We start from the raw sequence: 17,391 nt of genomic DNA, 5'->3' as shown, positions 1-17,391 counted from the left end.
TGAATGCATTAAAAAACAGGTTTAATTTAGATATTTAAAAACAGGTTTAACGTAAACATTTATTTAAATGTTATGAAACATGCATTTAATTGGTTGTCTAAGGATGCCAATATCACTTCCATGTGCCACTGGAAACAAAAAAAAAACAAACAAATTAAGAAAAAAAACAACTCATGTATACTCAAAAGGATACAACAGAATTACACAATAAAGAAATGTTTAAAAAAAACCAAAGTAACCCTTAATGATAAAAATGCAAGATCCAGTAATACAAAGGAAGAGTTAAAGCAGTAATCAAAAGTGAGACAGAGGAAAAAAGAATGCAGAAAGAAGAATGACAAAGTTAACGGAACACAATTTTTAAAACTACTGAATATGAAGCAGGAGTGGCATCTGCTTCCTAAGCAACATGCCTCCGAAAACTCTATGAACTTTGATAAATGTCAATAGTTGTAGAGGGGCTTCAGGCCTTTGGTTCAAAAAGAGTTGCTATGAGTCGTGCTGGACTCAAAGGCAATCAACAACTCAATATGAGAAGTTATATTTGGACACTTCTTTGATTATTCTTATAAATTTTAAGTAAATTCAGAATTATTATTGTTCCTTTTGTTTTTATGCACTGTCACCTCCAACTCACAGTGACTCTATGCATAATAGTTCTGAACCCTGCCATTCCTGAGTCAGTTTCACTGCCTCTGACACACTCCTATCTTCATTAACCCAGTTACTGTGTCACACTATCTCATCCAAGATCTTCATCTTTTCGCTGTCCCTCCACCTTCCAAAAATAATGTCCTTTTCCTATGGATACTGTTTTCATAGGCCCTGGCCTGATTGGCTCAACATCTCTGACTCCAAGGATGCACTGTATTCACTTGCTTTTTCTTTGCTGGTGGTGACGTTCTAGTGAATGACGGGTGAAGGACTAGTCCTTTCTGGCCATGTGCCTAAAGTATATGGGATAGCTTCAAAATCCTTGCCTCCACTCTCTCTGAAACAAACCCGTTTGTTCTCTTGGCAGTCAACAGTATGTTCAATACTCTTCTCTAGCACCACAATTCAAGGACATTAATTCTTCTGTCTTCTTTGGTCATTGTTGAGCTCTCCGATGCATAGAAGATAACTGTAAAGACTATGGCCTGTATCAGAAGCACCTTAGTCTCTGTTGTTGTTGTTATGTGATGCCGATTTGGTTGCAACTCATAGTGACCCTATGTACAACAGCCCTAAACTCTGCTCTGTCCTGTGCCAATCGCACTGTCTCTGATACACCCGTCCCGATTACCCCAGTCACTGAATCAATCCACCTCATAGAGGGCCTTCCCCTCCTGCGCTGTCCCTCCACCCTACGAAGCATGATATCCCTTTCCAAAGACCAGTCCCTCCTTACGACATGTCCAAAGTATGTTAGACGGAGCCTCAGAATCCTTGCCTGCAGTGACCCACCCAGTGTAAACCTTTCCAGGAAGAACCTTAGTCTCTAGAATAACAATTTCTCTTCAGCACTCTGACTGTCATTTTTCCTAATACAATACATCTTTTGATTTTCTAACTGTTGGTGCCAAAAGTATTAATTGTGTTTTATCAAGGTAAAATTGAAAAACTTAAGACATTAAAAATAAAACATTCTCAAGTTATATATTTAAATTTTCAAGTATTTATAATATTATTTTAGTAATATTTCAGTGGTATATCAATAAAATAATTTTATTATAGGCTATTCTTATGGCATATTCTTTCTAGGCAATAAAATAATTGTTAAATTGTAAAATGTGTGTAGGTATATTAATAATCACTAGGGGAAATGTATTTGTTTCCCAAGGTTCAAAAAATTTTGTCAACAGATTACAAGTTCTCTCTCTTTCTAAAAAAATTTTCTACAAAAGCATAGGGAAATGAAAGAAAATGTATGCATATATCTTTAAATTCAAGTATTCTGGAGTTGATTGCAAATTATAATGATCCAATGTTTGTTACAGTAAGACAATGCACCACAGGATTTTAAAATTTGGTATTTCTAATTTAGAAATATTACCAGGCCTTCCTTTCTCCTGAAGATCTTTTGAGTGGTCTTAAATTTGCAACATTTCAGTATGTAGTTGAAATTATGAACTCTATGCACTACTCAGGGACATCAATATTTAAAAAATAAAGGAATTTAAAACATTGGAAATAGTGACAAAACATTGTGCTGGATGAAAAACAACAGCAACAACACAAAACAACTTACCTAGTTTTAAGTCATACTTTGTTCTTCTCTTTGTATAATTCACATCATGGAACAAACAAGTTTGCTATGACTTGGCACATTTTTTATTAATATTTGAATCAACTTCTAACATTTTATCCTTCATAAATTCACTGCCAGAAGTATCTCCAAGTGTTCTTTTATTGTGATAATTTCTCTGCTGTTGCTCCTTTTGTAATATCTTCATAATATAATCATCATCTATCAACAATCTGCGTTATGCAGATGACAAAATCCTGCTTGCTGAAACTAAGGAGGACCTGAAGTGCTTGCTGCACGAAGTCAAGGACTGCAGCCTTTAATATAGATTGAAGCTCAATGTCAAGAACAAAGATTCGCACCACTGGACAGACTGGCATCATCATGACAGAAGGTGAAGAGATTGAGATTGTTGATAGCTTTAGTTTGCTTGACTCTGCAACCAACATTCTTGGTACCAGCAGCCAAGAAATTAAAAGATGAATTGCATTGGAGAAGTCTTCTGTCATATACCTCTCCAAGGTACTGAGGATCAATATGTCAGTCAGGAGACTAAGGTGCGCCTGATACAGGCCATAGTCTTTGCCATTACTCACTATGCTTCAGGGAGATGGACAATGACTAGAGATGATAGAAGGAAAGTTGATGCCTTTGAATTGTGGTGCTGGAGAAGAGTATTGAATATACCATGGACTTCTAGGGGAACAAACTAGTTCGTCCTGAAGTAGGTGAAGCAAGCCTGCTCCTTGGAGGCCAGGATTCTGAAGATTTGTCTGGCATACATTGGACATGTTGCAAAGAGGGACCAGTCCTTGAAGAGGAACATCATGTTTGGGATGGTGAAGGGATGGCGCAGGAGAGAAGACTCTCGATACAGTGGATTGATTTGGTCACTGGGGTAATGGGTATAGGTGTTATCAGAGACAATGAGATTGGCAAGGGATAGAGCAGAGTTTAGGGCTGTTGTACATAGGGTCACTATGAGTCACAAGAAAGTTGATGGCACATAACAACAACAACAACATATCTTTATTCATCTTTCATTTTATCTGACTACCTATCTAAAATCTTTTGAGTGAGGCCTTCATCAACAATCCTTTGCTCAACTATTTCTTATACAGACCTATGAATACCTAAAAGACAAAAACTTATTGTCATCAAGAAAGTTCGAATTCAGAGTGGGCACCGGGCCTCCCCAGGACTGGTGCAGCGGAGCCGCTACACTGCAGCAAAGTGGACTTGTTCTGGGGAGAATTCTTGGAGCCAAGATGGCGGCAGCAGGGGAGCGGGCAGCCACTGGCCTCCTGAGCATGAGATGAAGCACGACTGCCAGCTGCCTGTGTGAGAGATGACGTGCCGCAGATGGCTTGTGCCCGCCGGCCACCTGCATGGAAGATGGCACTTGCCCGGCAGCCACCTGCGTGGGGGGATGGCGCGAACACGCCTGCTGCCTGTGCGCATGATGACGCATGCCTGCCAGCTGCCCGTGTGGGAGATGAAACTTGGGAGATGGCACGTACCCGGTGGCCACCCGCACGGGGAGATGGTGAGCGCCGCATGCCACTGGCACGTGAGATGATGTGTGCCCACTGGCCACCCATGCTAGGGGATAGTGTGCACCCACCCCCCCACCGGCTGCCCATGCACAAGATGGCACGCACCCACCGAGAGATGATGCCCTCCTGCCGAGAGAAGTTGCCCACCCGCCAGCCACCTGTTTGGGAGATGGCGAGCGCCCGCCAGTCACCTGTGCTGGGGGATGGTGCGCCCCTGCCAGCCTCCTACACAGAAGATAAGTCACACGCCCCGCTGCCCGTGGGGGGGATGTGTGCCCCGCCCACTGCAGGTTTGGTTTTCCTTGGAAAACCAGAGAAGATGATCACCTATACAATGGATTGTTGAATGTCACTGAGTTGTCTACTTGATAACACTTAACAGTGGCAGCATGTCCAAGAGGACTGACATCCTAAATGCACCACATATTTTGATCTGTTGAATGCTTCTACCAAAAGATGTTTAGACCTGGGGGGAGCCTGTTCACAATTTTCAGGTTCCCTTTGCTATTCATAAAGGGGTAGGGCAGTGACACCTACTTCAAATTATAGTATGACCAGTTATGGGCGAGGGTAAAAGTGGTGGTGCTGGAATTGGAGATGCTGTCCCTGGCCACACAGTGCTTGGTCAGGTGAGGGGACCAGATTGGGGTTGGGACAATTAGAGAGGAGTGTACCAGCCAGCCCATGGCGGGGGTGGGGGGGGAATGTTGCCCTGCTCGGGATGGGCTGTCTTCGGCCCTCGGCTCGGGGTGAGTCATCAGGGCCCTCTGCCCGGGGCAGGCTGCCCTCGGCCCTCAAGTTGGGGCGAGCCATCACGGCCCTCTGCCCGGGGCGGGCTGTCCTCCGCCCTTGGCTCGGGGTGAGCCGTCATGGCCCTCAGGGTGAGCTCCTCAGGCCCCAGATTGTGCCATCTGACCCGTGGGTAGGAAAAAAAATGCCTAGGGTATCCAGAGAATTTTATCTAGGCTACTTTCTAACACCCTCTCCCCCAGTAAACCTGAAAGCAACACCTCCAAAACCCCTCTATTTGTAACTCACAAGTTAGTTCTTTCTAGGTTTGCTCACTTTCCTATATGTAACCTTACCACTGAGTTTTACTTCAGACCTGACCCTGAACCCAGTGCCAGTGACAAAAGGGAAATACAACTGGCAGTTAAAGAAGCAAAGGAGGATGGAGCCTCTGGGTTCAACAAGCCATCCCCACTGGACCCACCTGGGAAAACACTTTGCAGTCCAGAGGGGAGCAAATTACAGGAAAATATCTTCTAACAGAACAAGAAGGCAAGCAGCCTTAACCCAAGTTCACCAGTAAGGTGATAAAGTGTCCTCCCTTTCCCCCTTCACATCAACACCCCTGTTCAACATGAAGAAGCCAGAGAGTCAGAATCCAGTTCCCAAATCAATAAGACAGTTGATTTAATTACCATTGGAAAATGTTTGTAATTTTCCTGTAGTATCTTGTCCCCACTGGATCATTTTCATTTCCTTCACCTGTTCCCCCCACCAACCAATTTCTGCAGCTCTCCAACTGCATCCCTGCCCATCCTAACCCTTCTGCTTCCAACCCTCACCTCCTTGTACCCCCAATATGTTTTTCCCAATAAAAAAAAAAAGAAAGAAAGAAAAAAAGAGAGTTCCAATTCATAGTCCACTGTATAATTGCTGCCAAAGGTTTTTTATGGTTGTAAATCTTTACATAAAGAGACTTCTTCAGAACACAGGACTATATAGTTTTGAAAGGCACAGCACTGACAACTTCACAGAGAAATTCTGCTTTGTATACCTGAAATCATCATGAATCTTCTTAAAGATAACTAAGAACAAACCAGTCAATAACAGACTCCAAATAAAGTAGTAAAATTAGTCACTGATAACAATAAATATTTGTTTGTAATACTCACATTATTATGGTAACAAAAATTTGAACCTTCCAGAATACTGATGGTATCTAACTAATCTATGATAACCAAAATTTATGCACGTAAGAGCAGTGGAAATGTGAATGGTTAGACCCATCCTATGATATTAATAGGAAAATGAGCTTTACTTTGATAATATACAATTTTTAAGTAAAGAAAAATTTTAGTAAAGAAAAATATTTTCAAATTGTTTGAGATAGCATGTTTTGTTGTTGGGGAGGAAAGGAGGGCCTCTGGCCAGGACAGATTGCCTACGCTCCAGATAAGTGCAAGGCTCCCAACAGCCTTTAATATGGTAGAGAAAGCTCCCCTGTGTTTGGCTGTTTGAGAAAACTCACCACCTGGGAAGATGGCCAACACGTCTGGTGATTTGGGAGTGGTCTGCAAAAGGCTGAGGTTGTCCTAACCAATCCACATGTCCCACGTCTTTAAGCTCATCCTATCCTGTCTTTCTGCTTACCGGTCCCTATATAAGTGCACTGCTGTTGTTGTTGTTATGTGCCGTCGAGTTGTCTGCGACTCATAGCGACCCTATGTACAACAGCCCTAAACCGTGCTCTATCCTGTACCAATCTCATTGCCTCTGACACACCCATCCCGATTACCCCAGTCACTGAGTCAATCCACCTCATAGAGGGTCTTCCCCTCCTGCGCTGTCCCTCTACTCTACCCAGCATGATGTCCCTCTCTAAAGACCTGTGTCTCCTTACAACATGTCCAAAGTATGTCAGACGAAGCCCCAGAATCCTTGCCTCCAAGGAGCAGACTGGTTTAATCCTCTCTACGATGAATCTGTTTGTTTTCTTGGCAGTCCATGGTACATTCAATACTCTTCTCCAGCACCACAGCTCAAAGGCGTCAATTCTCCTTCTATCCTCCCTAGTCATTGTACAGCTCTCTGATGCATAACAAGTGATTGCAAAAACCATGGCCTGTATCAGGCAGACCTTAGTATCCAGAGAGACACTGTTGCTCTTGAGTATTTTGGAGATCCCTAACCGCAGACTTTCGCATCGCAAAACGTTTTTTTATTTCCTGGCTACTTGGTGCCAAGAGTGTTGACTGTGGAGCCGAGCAAACTGAAGCTGTGAACAATCTCAATCTTTTCACCATCCATCCTGATGCTACCGATTGGTCCAGTGGTGAGAATTTTTGTCTTCTTGACATTGAGCCTCAGTCCATATTGAAGGTCGCAGTCCTTGACCCTCTGCAGTAAGTGCATGAGGTCCTCCTCAGTTTCAGCGAGCAAAGTTGTGTCATGTGTATAACGCAGATTGTTGATAGATCGTCCACCAATCCTAACTCCATGCTTCTCCTCATAGAGGCCAGCCTCTCGGATAATCTGCTCTGCATACAGGTTGAAAAGGTATGGAAATAGTGCACTGCAGATCCCAATAAAATTGAGCTGGATTGACTCTCTGATCCTCTCCCACAGTGGTGTACTTCTATGTTGCTTACCCTATCAGGATGTTGCTGTTAAGTTGCTGGCGAACAGACAGTGACAATGTTTGAGTCATCATCACATCAACGTACCTTCAATTTTCTTGTTGTTATGAGCTGTGGAGTCACCTACAATCTATAGCAATCTTATATACAGGAACGCTGAACCCTGCCGAGTCCTGAGTCAGTCTCACTAATTGTGACACATCAACCCCTATTGTACCAATTACTGTATCATTCCATCTCATCTGAGGAATGACATTCTTCTCCAAGGTCCAGTCCCTTCTTGCCATTTGCCTAAAGTATGTAAGATTGAACTTTAAAATTCAAGCATCCAAGGTGAAACTTTATTTCACCCCCTTCATGACAGACCTGTTTGTTTTCTTTACAGTCCATGATATGTTCAAGACTCTTCTCCAGCACCACAATTCAAAGGTATCGATACTTCTTTTGTTATTGTCTAGCTCTCTGAAGCAAAACAAGTAATATAGAAGACTATACTGCATCAGGAGAACCTTAGTCTCTAGACTGACATAGTTGCTTTTCAGCACTCTGGAGAGGTCCCTGACAGCAAATTTTACCAATGCAATTTGTCTTTTGATTTCCTGACTGCTGGTGTCTTGAGTGTAGAGTGTGGAGTGAGAAAACTGTAATTGTTAACAATCTCAAAATCTTCTCCATCTATCATGGTACTACCAATTGGCCCAGGTATGAGAATTTTTATCTTCTATATGTTAAGCTTCAATGCATATTTAATACTACAGTCCTTGACCTTCTGCAGTAAGAATTTCTGGTCATCTTCAGTTTCAGCAAGCAAGGTTGTGTCATCTGCATAACGTAGGTTGTTGAGGAATCTTCCTCCAATCTTTATTTTATTCCTCCTCCTAAAGTCCTGCTTCCTGAATGATCTGTTCTTCATATAATTGAAAAGGTATGGAGACAAGATATATACCTGATTGACTCCTTTCCTGATTTTGAACCATGCAGTGTTTCCCTGAGGATTACTTCCTGGTACAAGTATAGATTTCGCATAAGCACGATCAATTGTTCTGAGATTCCTATTTTCCTCAAGGTTGGCCAAAACTTGCCATGATACTTGGAGTTAAATGCCTTTGTGCTGTTGTCTGTCTCTCATTTAGAAGGGTGCATGGCCAAATCCCATGTACCAGCTTCAGGAAAGGATACCATAGTATACATATACACACGCTATGAAAAAGTCTTACAAATTTAAATCTGTACATAATGTTCTAACAATGACTGAAATTCTGTAGAGAATATTCTAACAGTGATTTCTCCATTGACACAGGCAAAATTATTTTTTTTCAATTGTGCGTGGGCCACATGTTTTTGGGTAAAGTGCAAGTACCTAGCACACGCTTTTACTTTGTAGCTTAGAAACTTATTTATATCCATGTTTATAGAAATTATAGCACATCCTACCTATAATTAATGAAATAAATAGTCAATTTTTAATTAGTATTGGCTTAAGTTATGTAACACATTGCCGCACACATTTAAATTGACCACTGTGCTTAGAAACACATTTTGCCGTTATTTGTGGCAACGTGTTAAGAGATATCGCAGGTTGTTCAGTTCAATGTTATCATTAAATAGATACTGGTTGGTTAGGTAGTTAATGAAAAACCTATCATCATTCCTGGTATATTCTTTAATGCAGTTCTTTTAGTCACTGTGGCACTCTAGTGGTGTAGTCCATAGAGAGATATGCTGCTAACTGCTGGTTCGAGTCCAACAGTGGCTCTGTGGGAGAAAAATTGGTAATCTCTTGCCATGGGATTTACAACCTCCTAAAATCTGCTGGAATATCAACTATGAATCCTTTCTGATCCAAGGACAATGAGTTATATGCATCAATGAGTTGAGTTACATGCAATTTATGATTTGAAGACAATAAAAGATGTGTCAAAAAATTAACAAAAACAAGTATTTCATCATCAAATCAGTTTCTTTTTTAAAAATTTAAATAAAATTATTGCATATTGGTTTACTTGCAAACTGTGTACACAGTATTTTTCACACTTATCTTTCCCATTTTCTGTACCCACCCCTCCCTCTACCCATCAAATTGTGAGACTCTATGATTACTCACCATTCTCACCCTTTTTTCTACTCCCACCATTGGATCTTCATACACATTTTACTAGTTATCTTTCTATTTCTACAATAATGGTCTTATACAATATTAAATATTATTTATTCTTTACTGCTTTCCAGTTCCTACCATGTTAGGTAGTAATTTTCAAAATCATTACTCCTGTTTGCATCCTCCATTTGTGCCTCAGTCCTCATTTTCTGAGGGTATATTCCAAGTGGTGGAAAAGCTGAGTCATATGGAATATGTCTGTTGACCATTCGGACATCTTCCTCTGTGAAAAGTCTTTTCATGTCCTTTGCCATTTTGTAATTGTATTATCAGCCTTTTTCTTATGAAGGCCCTGTTGTTGTTGTTGTTGTTGTTGTTGTTATGTGCCATCGATTCGCTTGCAACTCATAGCGACCCTATGCATAACAGCCCTAAACTCTGCTCTGTCCTATGCCAATCGCACTGTCTCTGACACTCCCATCCCGATTATCCCAGTCACTGAATCAATCCACCTCATAGAGGGCCTGGGCCTTCCCCTCCTGCACGTCCCTCCACCCTCCCAAGCATAATGTCCTTCTCCAAGGACCGGTCTTTCCTCACAACATGTCCAAAAACAGAAGTCCCTGTAGGATTCTGTAAACTTTTGATATGAGACCCTTGTCTAAAATGATATTGCCAAATGTATTTCCCAGTCAGTAGGTTTTCTTTTCACTCTGTTGGAAAATGTTTTTGATGTGCACAGGGATTTGCTCTTTAGGAGGTTCACTTCATCAATTTTATCCTCTTCATAAGCTGATCCTAGTTTGTCTCTTATGGCCTTTATGATTTTGGGCTTTACAACCAGGTCCCTGATACACTTTGTACTGAGAAAAAAATAAATAATCTTTTCCAGTAACTTTGCCAGGTAGCTGAAACACCTCATTTGATATGCCATCAATTCCTGTAGCGTCTTCTTCCTCCCCTTCCCCTTTATTTTAGGTGCAACTAGGACATCTTCCATCAATATCATTGATTCTTAATCACATCCTATGTATTATTACTCATCAATAACGTATTTTTAATACACAGTCACCTGTGTGTATTCCTTCTATATTCTTTTGATGCTTCTTGTAACATTCAATATATTGTCCATAAAATTCTTTAGTATTGCAACTTGAGGCTTGAATTATTTTAGTTCTTTTCATTTGTGAATTGCCAGTGTGTTCTTTTCTTTTGGTTTACTAACTCTAGGTCTGCAAATTTTGGTTTTATAATTTTGCTTTATTTTCTTGACTTGTCTGCCCTTTGAACTCTCTTACATAATAATTTCTAGTTTATGGGAGAAAGATGCGCAATCTCCTCCCATGGGATTACTGCCTCTAAAAGCCACTAGAGGGTCATCTATGGGTCAGTTTCAAATCAACGGTACACCACCACCACAACAACAACAACAAAAAAAACCCCTTTTTTGCTTAAGCTTCTCTAATTGAAGAGCAAGTTTCAGAATCTCTTGTGATATTTCTTTTGGTCTTTTTATTTTCTTTTTTGCGTTTTTAAGTGATTGTAACCATGGACTGTATAAGGTGCACCTTAGTCTCCAGAGAGACACCATTGCTCTTCAGTACTTTGGAGAGGTCCCCAATAGCAGACTTTCCCATCACAATACATCTTTTAATTTCCTGGCTGCTAGTGCCAAGAGTGTTGACTGTGGAGCCAAGCAAACTAAAGCTGTAAACAATCTCAATCTCTTCACCATCCATCCTGCTTCATATATATTGTATTTTATATGATTAATAACTACTTATTTATGCTTTTATCACTATGTACCTTCAAGTGTCCAGTGTACCTTTCCTAGTCCTTCATCCCCCCAATCCACATGCTAATCTCTGATCTTAGTGTTTTATCCCTTCCTTTCTTGAACTCCCTTTCCCCTTCCTATTTTGAATGTTTGTACTTATCTTGCTCAGTTATATTCCTATTGTCATAATAGTGGTCTTATGCAGTATTTGTCCGTTTGTGACTGAGGTATGTCACTCAGCATAATACCTCCTAGGCTTTCCCATGTGTGTAGTATCTTATGAATATTTCATAACTTTTTTTGAGCTGCATAGTATTACATTGCATGAATGCACCACAATTTCTCTATTTGTTCATTTGTTATTGAGCATTTGTATTTTTCATCTTCTTGATGTTGTGGAATAAACTGCAATGAAAATATACAAGTGTACACACCTACAGTTGTGTTTCAGCTATGATTTCCTTCAGGCATATTCCTAACAGTAGAATAGCTGAGTCATATGGGATTTCTATTTTCACCTTTGTGAGGAAATGCAAGACTACCTTCCAGAGTGGTGGTACCATTTTACAATCCCACCAACAGTGTATGAGAATTCCCATCTATCTACACGTTCAGCAACATTTATTGTATATTGTCCTGTTAAATTTGCTATTGGTGCTGGTGTTGAGAGGTATTTCATTGTGTTGATTTGAATCTGACTGCTGGCTATTTTAACATTTCTTCCTGACTTTGTTGGTCATCCAAATATCATCCTTGGTGATGGGTATTTTTATGTCCTTTGTCCATTTTGTAATTGGAACGTCAGTCTTATTTTTGTGGAGACACTATAGTATTTTGTAAATTTTATTTGAGTCCATTGTTGGAAGTGTCAAACCCAAATTTTTTTTCTGCAATCTGTGACTTTCTGCAGCCCTCGACCAAGTTCAAATTGTTTTCCTGTCGACCATTCTTCTAGGTAGTAAAGCACTGGTTTGTGCCTTGTAGTACAGAGGTAACTTGTGGTTGCTATGATGCTGAAGACTGTGACAGTGATGTGCCAGTCGTGGTAATGGGTACCCATGGTGGACAGTGTTGGCTGGAACTTCTCGACTAAAACAAGCCTGGAAGCAGGAGCGGCATCCACTTCTGAAATGGCTTGCCTCCAGAAACTCTATGTACGAACAGTGCTCAGGCCGTTCGTTCATAAGAGTCGCTGTGAGTCGTCATAGATTATTTGATGGCACCAAACAACAACAACATTTGAAAAAGTGTTTGATGAACTCAGGGATTTGATTTTTAGAAGGAAATTTAAACATTTTAAAAACATGAATTTGTTTTCATTATTTCAGCTTCAATTTGAAACACATATGAGTAATGGGCAACTTTCTCCTGTGTAAATAATATGTTATTGTTGTTACTGTGCACCGTTGAGTCAGAATCAACCCAAAGCTAATCCTCCAGTGGTTTTTCAGAGGCATTAAATTACACAGAAAGACATTGCCCAACTTTTCCCCTCGAAACAGCTGATAGATTTGAACAGCATAATATAGTCTTGCAAACCCAATGGTGGGTCAATTTATATACTGATTCTGTTTCAACATAGTGAGAGTTTCTATATTACTGGTATTGGCGATGTTACAGGTATGGACAGCATTAACTTGGATATCTATTAACCTATGTAAATCAATCTCTATAAATATTGTAATATAAAACATCAGAAAATATTTACTAGCCTCTGATGTGTTTGATTCAAATTATATGTTAGTTGCCTTAATAATCCATTTTTAGTGTTTTATTAAATATCTCTATATTAACTAAAAACTAAGAGTAATTTCTAGTTTTTAAGTAGAAATAAGCAATTATTACATGTTACAAAGTACTGTACTTAAAAGAGGAAACTGTATGCACAAAAAGTATGAATAATTTATTTGAAATTTTTAAATGAGCAAAAGTAAATGAGGCTGAAATGAAACACAAAGAGCACAATTCCCTTCATTGTTAGAGCATTTCTCTTTAATTATATCTGTAATATCTGCAGAAAAGAAACTAATTTTCCTTGATAATAAAATATACAGATATTCCAAGATAAGTTGATTTTATTAAGATGAAAAATCATGCAATTACCAAATAATTTCATTATTTTGTTCATTTAAGCATTAACAAGAGCTATCTAGAATTTAAAACTTTGAAAAATTCATTGTTCTATCTTTTCATAGATTATTTGAGATAAAACAGAATATAAGACTCAAGAGAATTTGAGTGGAAATAACAAATTTATACAAGTTTCTCTGAGTTTTTAACTCCTCCTTTGTCCAAGAGAACTAGTGAGAGACTCCTCGTAACAGATGGTTCCCTTCTACAGGTCAGTCTCTGAAAAAAACCCAAGCCAGATGTGGGAACTTTTCAGAAGATATTAGACAGAAGGAGCTGCATCTGCATATCTTAGAAGTAAGAGACTTATGGTGAGGAGTCATCATTATTAGTCTAAAATTATGTGGGACAAAAGTTTTGAAAGGAAGAGATAGACTGACTGTAATTGTCTCAACACATAGTATATTAGTTGTAAGAGATGTGTGTGTAGTTGGAAAAAGAAAATATTATTCAAGATGTCTTAATTCAGAATTTTGGGGGTGACAATGAATAAGGATGACAGAATTGATGCATTTGAATGTGTTGCTGGAGAAGAGCATTTAACATACCATGAACCACTAAGAGAACACCAGATCTGTCTTGGAGAGAGTGAAACCAAGTTACTCCTTGAAGGCAAAGATTTTGAAGCTCCATCTCATATACTTTGGACATGTTTCTCTGAGAGACTAGTCCTTAGAGAAGGACATCTTGCTTGGAAGGGAAAAGGGACAGTGCAGGAGAGGAAGAGCTTGGATGAGATGGATTCACACAGTGACTGGGGTAATGAGGGCAGGTGTGTTGGAGACAATGATAATGGCTCAAGATAGGGCAGGGTTCAGAGCTAATATACATGTGACTCTATGACACATAATAATAACAAATTAAAAAAACTAAAGAGAAATTGCAATAATGTATTGTATGCATATTACATGATGTTGTTAACCATTGAGTGGAAGTTGATCTATAGCTGATCCTCCAACAGGGTTTCAGACACAGTAATCACCCTGAAGAAAACTAAAATCCAGCTGGTGGATTTTAACCACATGCTTTTTTTTTTTTTTTTTTTTTTTTTTTTTTTTTTTTTTTTTTTTTTTTAACCACATGCTTTTGACATTGCAGCACAGATTCTTACCGTTGTTGTTATGTGCCGTCAAGTCATTTGCGACTCATAGCGACCCTATGTACAACAGCCCTAAACCCTGCCCTATCCTGTGCCAATCTCATTGCCTCCGACACACCCATCCCGATTACCCCAGTCAGTGAATCAATCCACCTCATAGAGGTCTTCCCCTCCTGTGCTGTCCCTCCACTCTGCCCAGCATGATGTCCCTCTCCAAAGACCTGTCTCTCCTTACAACATGTCCAAAGTATGTCAGGCGAAGCCCCAGAATCCTTGCCTCCAAGGAGCAGCCTGGTTTAACCGTCTCTACAATGAATCTGTTTGTTTTATTGGCAGTCCATGGTACATTCAGTACTCTTCTCCAGCACCACAGCTCAAAGGCGTCAATTCTCCTTCTATCCTCCCTAGTCATTGTCCAACTCTATGATGCATAACAAGTGATTACAAAGACCATGGCCTGTATCAGGCACACCTTAGTCTCCAGAGAGACACCATTGCTCTTGAGTACTTTAGAGAGGCCCCTAACTGCAGACTTTCCTATCGCAATATGTTTTTTTTATTTCCTGGCTACTGGTGCCAAGAGTGTTGACCGTGGAGCCGAGCAAACTGAAGCTGTGAACAATCTCAGTCTCTTCACCATCCATCCTGATGTTACCGATTGGTCCAGTGGTGAGAATTTTTGTCTTCTTGACATTGAGCCTCAGTCCATATTGAAGGCCGCAGTCCTTGACCCTCTGCAGTAAGTGCATGAGGTCCTCCTCAGTTTCAGCGAGCAGGGTTGTGTCATCTGCATAATGCAGATTGTTGATAGATCGTCCACCAATCCTAAGGCCACGCTTCTCCTCATAGAGCCCAGCCTCTCAGATAATCTGCTATGCATATAGGTTGAAAAGGTATGGAGACAGGACACACCCCTGGCGTACACCCTTCCCAATTTTGAACCACGCAGTGTTGCCCTGCTCTGTTCTGACTACTGCCTCTTGGTCCAAGTATAGGTTTTGCATTAGCATATGGATAAAACAAAGCTCAAAGCGATTATGACTTCCTAAGAGATAATGGCTATAAGATTATGAGCCATAGGTGGAATTAAACTGTGCTGACTCAAGATCTCATCTTTATCTGACTCTAGGCAATAGTCAAAGGATAATTATTTGGAAATTAAAAATTAATGTAATATTTCCAATTTTTGTTGGTTTCTTTCTTCAAAGCAATACTAAACAGCACAGCTACAAGTCAAACTTAGTATCTTAAAGTCCATTTCAACTCATAGCTACCCTCCATTAGATTTCCAAGGCTGTATGTCTTTTTTTTTCTTTATTAAAAAAATGTGTTACATTGTGTTTCATTCATGTACACTGTATTTTAGAAAATGTTTAATTTACATTTTGTTTCATACAATTATTCATATACACTATGTTTCCTTCAACCAATCACTACTGATCTATGCTTATTACCACCCTGTTCCCTCAAATGCCATTGAATTTTTCCTATTTCTTCAGTCCACTCACCTCACTCCACTAAACTGTTATCCCAGTGATTTCCACCCTTCCTCTTTCTAATATCCCTTACCTCCCTCCCCTTCAAATTTGTTCATTTACACACATCTAACTAGCTATCCTTCCATTTTTTTAAAATTTATTCTTATGAAAATTTACCTCCATGCCCACCACCCCCACCCCAATACACTCCTCTCTTTGAGAAGTGAAAGAAAAGTTTTCCTATTGTTTCACAGACCCTTCCTCCCCCCAGGTCCACTCTACAATGCAGCCTTTGTCATGTAGACTACTGTCATGACAATAATACCCAATCACATATCCCTTTTAAACAGTTTTCTCCCTCATCTGTTTCAAGGCAGTGTGGATGAAACCAAGGCCCTATTCAAGCCTCCTGAGGACTCCCAAGATGATGAGAGCGACTCGGATGTGGAAGAGCAGACCACGAATCGCCGGCGACCCATGCTGGGAGTTCAGCTGGATGACAAACGCAAGGAGTTGCTGAAAAGTCACCCTCTGTCGGTCATGCTGGATCTCAAGTGCAGAGATGAGAGTGTGCTTCACCTGACCTTCTACTACCTCCTGAACCTCAACATCATGACCGTAAAAGCCAGAGTGACGACGGCCAGAGCTCATCACCCCCATCAGCGCAGGTGACTTGCTGTCACCTGACTCAGTCCTGAGCTGCTTGTACCCTGGGGACCATGGAAAGAAAACACCGAATCCAGCCAATCAATAGCAATTTGATAAAGTTGGCATCCTGACTTTGAGAGACTATGTCCTTGACCTGGGCCACCCATATCTGTGGGTGCAGAAGCTGGGCGGCCTCCACTTTCCCAAAGAACAACCACAGCACACGGTGACTGCGGACCACTCTCTGAGCGCCAGTCACATGGAGACCACCATGAAGCTGCTGAAGACCCGGGTGCAGTCTCGCCTGGCCCTCCACAAGCAATTTGCATCCCTGGAACATGGCATCGTGCCCGTTACAAGTGACTGCCACAACCTCTTCCCTGCCAAGGTGGTCTCTTGCCTGGTGAAGTGGGTAACGATGGCCCCTGAAGATTACATGGAGCTGCATTTCACCCGGGAGATCGTGGAGGCGGACCTGGCAGAGGACACCAGTCTCTACTACAGGGCACTCATTGAAAGTGGCACAGCCAAGCTCCAGGCCGCTGTGGTGCTGAATCCCGGCTATTCCTCTATCCCACCCATTTTCCAGCTCTGTCTGAACTGGAAGGGGGACAAAACCAACAGCAACGATGACAACATTCGGGCCATGGAGAGTGAGGTCAACGTGTGCTACAAGGAGCTGTACGGGGTCCAGACCAGCCACCAGCTATTGACCAACCAGCTACAGCAGCTGTGTGTGCTTCTGGACGTCTACCTGGAGACCTAGAGCCATGACGACAGCGTGGAGGGGCCCAAGGAGTTTCCCCAAGAGAAGATGTGCCTGCAGCTTTTCAGGGGTCCAAGTAGGATGAAGCCATTTAAATATAACCACCCTCAGGGCTTCTTCAGCCATCGCTGACCAGTCCTCGGTAGGCCAGTGTTTCCACAGGGTCCCACCTTGATGCCTGCACCTCCACTCTGCTGTGGCCCCCGGGTGGCTCTTGAGAGCCTTCAAAGACAGGTTTTGTGTTATT

At 41.1% G+C, this 17,391-nt stretch overlaps 1 pseudogene; it reads left to right on the top strand.

Moving 5' to 3' along the window:
* The first annotated feature begins 3,589 nt into the window (after positions 1 to 3,589).
* On the top strand, positions 3,590 to 17,276 carry LOC102874379 (annotated as a pseudogene).
* Positions 17,277 to 17,391: the final 115 nt, after the last annotated feature.

Source organism: Elephantulus edwardii, unplaced genomic scaffold (genome assembly GCF_000299155.1).
Source record: "Elephantulus edwardii isolate Elephantulus edwardi_28Jun2011 unplaced genomic scaffold, EleEdw1.0 scaffold00020, whole genome shotgun sequence".
In the NCBI taxonomy this organism is placed as follows: Eukaryota; Metazoa; Chordata; class Mammalia; order Macroscelidea; family Macroscelididae; genus Elephantulus; species Elephantulus edwardii.
The sequence above is the reverse complement of the archived record's forward strand: the minus strand, read 5'-3'. Positions and strand labels throughout refer to the sequence as shown.